Genomic DNA, 6,400 nt, shown 5'->3' with positions numbered 1-6,400 from the left:
GATGCCCAGAGGGGCCGCGGGGGCAGGTGGGCAACATGGATGAACAATAGGAAAAGCTACAAGCGTCTGGTTCTAAATAAAGAAATCCCAGAAATTTAGAAAGTACAGCCTAGCAACAGAGTCAGTACTGTTGGGACAACTTTGTATGGGGACAGATGGTGACGCCACTTCTCGTGGGGGGAGCTGAGTGAGGCACAGAATTTTTTTTTTTAATAAATTAATTTGAGGCACAGAATTGTCAAGTCACTAGTTGTAGCCCTGAAACTACTGTCACGTTGTGTGTCGACTGTACTTCAATAAACACCAAGGAAAAGGGGTTTCTGGTAGGACTCAGGGTGGGTCCGTGAAAGGCATTTACACGGTCGTTACGCACACGAAGGCACCTCTGCAGAGGGGATCAAGATGCTCACGTGTCTTCATGTTAATTTTTAGAAGATTTACTTGAGAGAGGGTGCAGTGGGGGGGCGGAGGGAGCGGGGGAACCTGGAGCGGACTCCTCACCCAACGGAGCCCAAGCCCCACCTGAGGCTCCACGCCACAACCCCGAGATCCTGACTTGAGCCAAACTCAAGAGTCGACGTGGAACCGATGGAACCACCCAGGAGCCCCTCAAACGTTCCTAACTGCAACCCCATGTTGTGAGCCCTGGGGGGCGGGGGGCATCTGTGACCCCCAGTCTGCCTTGAAGGGCGAAAGGCCTGCAGGGCCCGAGGATGGGAACTGCGGATGTGGGAGGGTGCCTGCATCCCCTTCCCACCCGGCGTGGGGACAGGACCCTCCCCCGGGACCCTCGGCCTTCAGGGTGAAGGGCTAAGTGCTGATTGGACCCCGCCTGCCCACAGTGATGATGCGGGACCCCACTCTGGGCGGAACTGTGGTGCCCCCGGGTTCCACCGCTGCCTGGTGCCCACTCTGCGTCCGCAGACCGTCGCAGGCACTCGTGCTCCGGATCTGGCTCGCAGCGACCCGACTCTCCTGCTCTCCCCAGTAGCCCAGTACTAGTCTCTCCCCAGTACCCCAACTCTCCCACTCTCCCCAATACCCTCACTCTCCCACTCTCCACAGTACCCCCACCCTCCCACTCTCCCCAGTACCCCTATCCTCCCAATCTCCCCAGTACCCCAGTGCATAAAGAGGAGGCGCTCACACAGCGACAGGTCACAGATGAGTGGCAGCTGATCCCTGCTCCCCGTGGGCCACAGTGGGGCCTGTGGGTCCGGGTGGGGGCCCAGGCCTCCCGGCTGGGGTCCACAACACCCCGACCCCCATGCAATGACCATGAGCAGCTCCTACAGCCTTTCCACAGCCCCATGGGGTGAGAGTGGCCACCCTGCTGCTCCCGTCCAGGGAAGGAGGCTGCAGTCGGAACTCAGGACCCCCGCTCCCCTGTAAGCCCTGTGCTGTGCAGGCACCCAAGCCATGACCTTTCCAGCCTGTCCTAGTCGCATGGACCCCGACAGGGGTGACTGATACCCCCCCATCCCGCCCTGTGCCCGCTGGGTCCCCTGGCCCGTGAGCAGGCTTGCTCTTCACGCACTGGAACGTGGAGTCCCTCGTGCTCCCCCAGGCCCCCCTCAGGCTATTCACACATCGCTGCCCTCAGGGTGGGGAGTTTGGTTGCACTCTTGCTGGCATCAGGTTTTAATTTTGATGAAGTCCAGTCCGTCGCTTTCTCCCCTTGGTCGTGTGCTTGTGGAATCTAAGAGAAACCTTCGATCCCCGCCCCACCCCCAAGCCCGCAGGGACACTCGCTGGCCGGCCCACCCACCACCATCTCTGCGCCGCCCTGGGCTGGGAGACGTCACCCCCAAGCATCAGGTGGGCAGTTCCCCGGAGCCCCTGGGTCCCCCACCCGTGTGCTCCTGATACCGGGGTGGGCGCGCTCTGTGACCCCAGCGTGACGGCGTGTCCTGGGACAGTGGCTGGGAAAGTGGACTGTAGGTGGGCGAGGGACAGACAGGCAGCGAGGGCCCATGTGTGATGCCTGATGTGTCCTCAGAAGGTTCTCACACACCGTCATTCTTGGATGTGTTTGGATTGCAGCACGATGCAGGAGGACCCGGAGACCTTGCTGGCCTTGCAAAGGGCCAATATCGTGGCCCAGTACCATCAGGTGAGGCCCAGAAGGGACCATAGACACTACACACCCACGACAGGGGGACCATACCTGCAAGAGCAGGTGAGGCTCAAGAGGGGATCAGAGCCAAGGATGAGCCAGGTCAGCCCAGACAAGGACCAGAGTCACCAGGAACAAGTGAGACCCTGGGGATGGTCCCGGTGTCAGTAGCAACTAAGTGTCCATCCTGGATCCTAGTCATTGGTAGCTGAGGAGCCCAGTCACCAGGTACAGGTGAAGCCCGGGTGGGGACCAGAGTCACCAGGTCCAGATGAAGACCACAGCTACCAGGTCCAGGTGAGCCCAGGTGGGGACCAGAGTCACCAGGTTCAGGTGAGGCCAAGGTGGGGACCACAGTCGCAGATCCACATGAGGCTCAGGTGGAGACCAGAGTCACCTAGGTGAAGCCCAGTTGGGGACTAGAGTCACCACCAGGTCTGGGTGAGGCCCAATTGGGGACCAGAGTCACCAGGTCCGGGTGAGGGCCAGGTAGGGATCAGAGTCACCAGGTCAAGTGAGGCCCAGGTGGGGACCACAGTCACCAGGTCAGGTGAGGCCCAGGTAGGAACCACAGTCACCAGATCCAGGTGAAGCTCAGTGGGGGACCACAGTCACTGGGTCCGGGTGAAGTCCAGTGGGGGACCACAGTCACCGGGTCCAGGTGAGGCCCAGGTGGGGACCACAGTCACCAGGTCAGGTCAGGCCCAGGTGGGGATCGTCATTGATAGATAGAAGCAGGTGAGGCTGTCAGGCTGCGCCCACTGGGCAGACAGGCCCTTCCTCTTGTGCCTGGCCAATCTCAGAGGGTCGGCGCTCCCTCAGGATTCAGGGGAGGGAGGAGCCCTTCTGCTCCCTCCTGTCTGTCCCCATTTCCCTGCTCTGATAGGTCCCCACCATGGAGCCCGCTCTGTTGCAGGCGCACCAAGCAGGGTCTCCGCAGGACCTGTCACTGTGCAAGGTCACCGACCACCAGGGCTTTCTTCAGTGAATCCCCTGGACACCCCTCATCCATCTCAGGGGGGGGGTGGCATTTGCAGGAGCACCTCTCTGGAGGCTGACCCCCCCCAGGTCGGGACTACGTCCCCTGGAGCCCTCTGAGGGCCATGTCTGCGCTGGGCTGCAGCTGAGACACCCCGGAGGACGACCCGGGACGTGGGCAGGAAGGGAGCTGGGCCCGGAGGAGGCCCCTGGACACTCAGAGGAGGGGCCCCCACGCCTGCTTCGGGCAGGCCCAGGTGTCTGCCTCCTGCATCCGGGGCGGGGGGTGTCCAGTCCTGTCAGCAGGGGATCCCGCCTGTGAGGGGCTCTGGGGCCGGGGTGTGCTCTCCATAGGGGGACAGCCTGGTCTGGGGCGAGTCTGCAAGGGTGCTCTCACCCACACCCCCTAGCCAGGGCCCCCACAGTCCCGAAGGCTTCTGCGGGGCTGCAGGTAGATGCTGGGGACCAGGTCAGGGCAGGGAGGGGGGGGAGCGCAGAGGGAGGGCCTGACCAGGCAGGAGGAGGGAAGAGGAGGACGAGGCTGCCCTGGGTGGGAACAAGGGAGGGGACAGCCCAGTGGCCTAGGTTGCAGGGGACGAGGCTGATGGGTCAACAGCCCCAAGAGAACCTGACGGATGCTGGAGACCCCAGGTGGGGCCCCCTCAGCCCTGCTCATGGCCGGGTGGCTGCTGGGATGGCTCAGGGGTGGTCGTGCTCAGGGGCTCCGACAGGATAGGAGGTGAAATGGGCCAGGGTGGCAGAGGGGACAGCAGAGAGGAGAGTCAGGGGACAGCAGGGGGACAGCCAGGGGGCAGGGCGAGGCCGGCTGGACGCTGGGCAGTCAGGCCCTGGGGAGGCAGGGGGACCTCAGCGGGATGGTCACGGGGCACCTGGGCCACGCTGACAGCTCTCGGGCTGGTCCATCAAGGAGGGGGGCAGGTCACCCCCTGAGGGTGCCGAGGGGTCCCCGCCCAGCCCACCACCGGCAAACTCCCTTCTCAGACCCCCCCAACGCCGCCCCCGCCCGCCCTCAGGCCGCTGGCAGCCCCCGCCCTCCCTGGAGGAGCCCTGCCCTCCCCAGGCCCCTGGGTGCAGACGGGGCGGGGGGTGTTGGCTGTGGGGCCGGGGCCTCAGGGCTCTGCGTCTCTTGCCTTCCAGGGACAAGGAGCTGCCCAGCCCTTGGCCCACGAGGCCAAGGTGAGAGCCCGTCCTGGGCCCCGGGCAGGACACGGGGGGGGGGTGCTGGGACCAGCTGTCTGCACCCCGTCCCCCAGGACATCCCCGGGCGTCTCCCCAGTCCCCTGTCCCAGCGCTGCACGGGATGCCGGGATCACACCCCAGACCCGGAGCCGCGGTCCGCGGGGGGCCCTGTGCCTTCCTGGCTCCTCTGGGTCCCGCGGGGGGGCTGGACGCAGCCCGAGCGCCCACCTCCCGCGGCTGGAGCCTCACCTGCGGCCCCCGCTTGTCCTCTTCCAGAAACTCCGCCAGGAGACCCGGTGCGCGGACAAATGGATAAAAATGCTCAAGTGATGGGACCACTACCTCCCCAGCGAGAAGGTGGGGCGCTGGGTGCCCCCGAGGGCTCTCCGTCCTGATGGGGCTGGGGGCCGCCCTCAGTGTCCTCCTGCCCCGTCCTCGGGGGAGCCCCCTGCCTGGGGAGAGTCTGCTGGGAGCCCGAGCCTCCCCAGGCCCCGGGACAGCAGTGGGGAAGTGTCAGGTCGGGGCCACGGTCCCTGCTCCTCGTGGGGGACGAGGCCCAGCTCCAGGGAGACCCAGCCTCTCCGCAGACACCCTGGAGCCAGAGAGGTAGAGACACAGGCAGAAGGAGAAGCAGCTCTCCATGCAGGGAGCCCGACGTGGGACTTGACCCTGGGTCTCCAGGATCAGGCCCTGGGCCGAAGGTGGCGCTAAACCGCTGAGCCACCCGGGCTGCCCTGTTGTTTAAAAGGCTTTATAATACTCAAAAAAATAGATAACACAGCAAAAATGAAAAAGGAAGAAATAAGAAACTGGAACAGACAGATAACCAGCAAAGAAATTGAATCAAAAATCTCCCAAGAAACAAAGTCCAGGACCAGATGGCCTTCCTGGGGTAATTCCACCGGATATCTTTTTTTCTTCTTTTTCCCACCGGATATCTAAAGAAGAGTTAATATCCATTCTTCTCAAATTATGCTCAAAGCAATCTATACATTTAATGCACTCAAAGCAATCTATACATTTAATGCAATCCCCATCAACATAGCAATGGTATTTTTCACAGAGCTGGAACAAATGATCCTAAAATTTGTATAGAACCACGGAAGATGGGCTGCCCTGGATCTCTGCCTCTCTCTCTCTCTCTCTCCCTTCTCTGTGTATTCTCATGAATAAATAAATAAAATCTTTAACAAAACAACAACAAACCACGGAAGATTGAAAATAGCCAAAGCAGTGTTGAAAAAAAACCAAAGCTGGGGTTCCAGATTTCAAGTTATATCACCGAGCTCTAGTGATCCAAAGAGTATGGTGCGGGCACAAGAAGGAGAGCCTTAGATCAATAGAACAGAATGGAAAACCGGAACAAGACACACACCTGTAACTCTATGATCAATTAATCTTCAACAAAGCAGGAAAGAATATCCAATGGCAAAAAGACAGTCTCTTCAACAAACAGTGTTGGGAAAACTAGGCAGCCACGTGCAGAAGAATGAAACAGGACCACTTTCTTACACCATGTATGTAAAAAATAAATTCAAAATGGATTAGGGACCTAAATGTGAGACCTAAAACCATAAAAAGAAGAAAAGATAGGCAGCAATGTCTTGGACATTGGCCATTGGATCTTCTTTCTAGACACGCCTCTGAGGCGAGGGAAACAAAAGCAAAAATAAACTATTGGGACTTCATCAAGTTGAAAAGGTTCCGCACAGTGGAGGAAACAACCGTAACTAAAAGGCAACATACAAAATGAGAGGAGATATTTGTAAACGACACATCCGATAAAGAGTTAGTGTCCAAAATATATAAAGCAAATATAAATCTCAGCATCCTAAACACAAATTACCAACTGAAAATGGGCAGAAAACATGAATGGACATTGTCTCTGACAAGACATCCAGATGGCCACCAGACACAGAAAGTCACTCAGCATCACCCATCACCAGGGAAATGCAGACCCAAACCACAATGAGATGTCACCTGACAGCCGTCAGAATGGCTAAAATTACAACACGAGAAACAACAGGCGTTGGTGAGGCTGGGGAGAAGGGGGAGTCCCTTTACACTCCTGGTGGGCATGCGAACAGGTGCGGCCACTGTGGAGGA

General features: G+C 59.4%; 1 long non-coding RNA gene across 1 annotated transcript; it reads left to right on the top strand.

Annotated features, from left to right (window-relative positions):
* Positions 1-771: 771 nt before the first annotated feature.
* LOC144302102 (uncharacterized) lies at positions 772-5,982 on the top strand. Its single transcript, XR_013368982.1, has 3 exons — positions 772-1,818; positions 2,044-2,113; positions 4,571-5,982. It is a non-coding gene; the product is annotated as an uncharacterized LOC144302102 (long non-coding RNA).
* Positions 5,983-6,400: the final 418 nt, after the last annotated feature.

Source organism: Canis aureus, chromosome 30, assembly GCF_053574225.1.
Source record: "Canis aureus isolate CA01 chromosome 30, VMU_Caureus_v.1.0, whole genome shotgun sequence".
Lineage (NCBI taxonomy): Eukaryota > Metazoa > Chordata > Mammalia > Carnivora > Canidae > Canis > Canis aureus.
The sequence above is the reverse complement of the archived record's forward strand: the minus strand, read 5'-3'. Positions and strand labels throughout refer to the sequence as shown.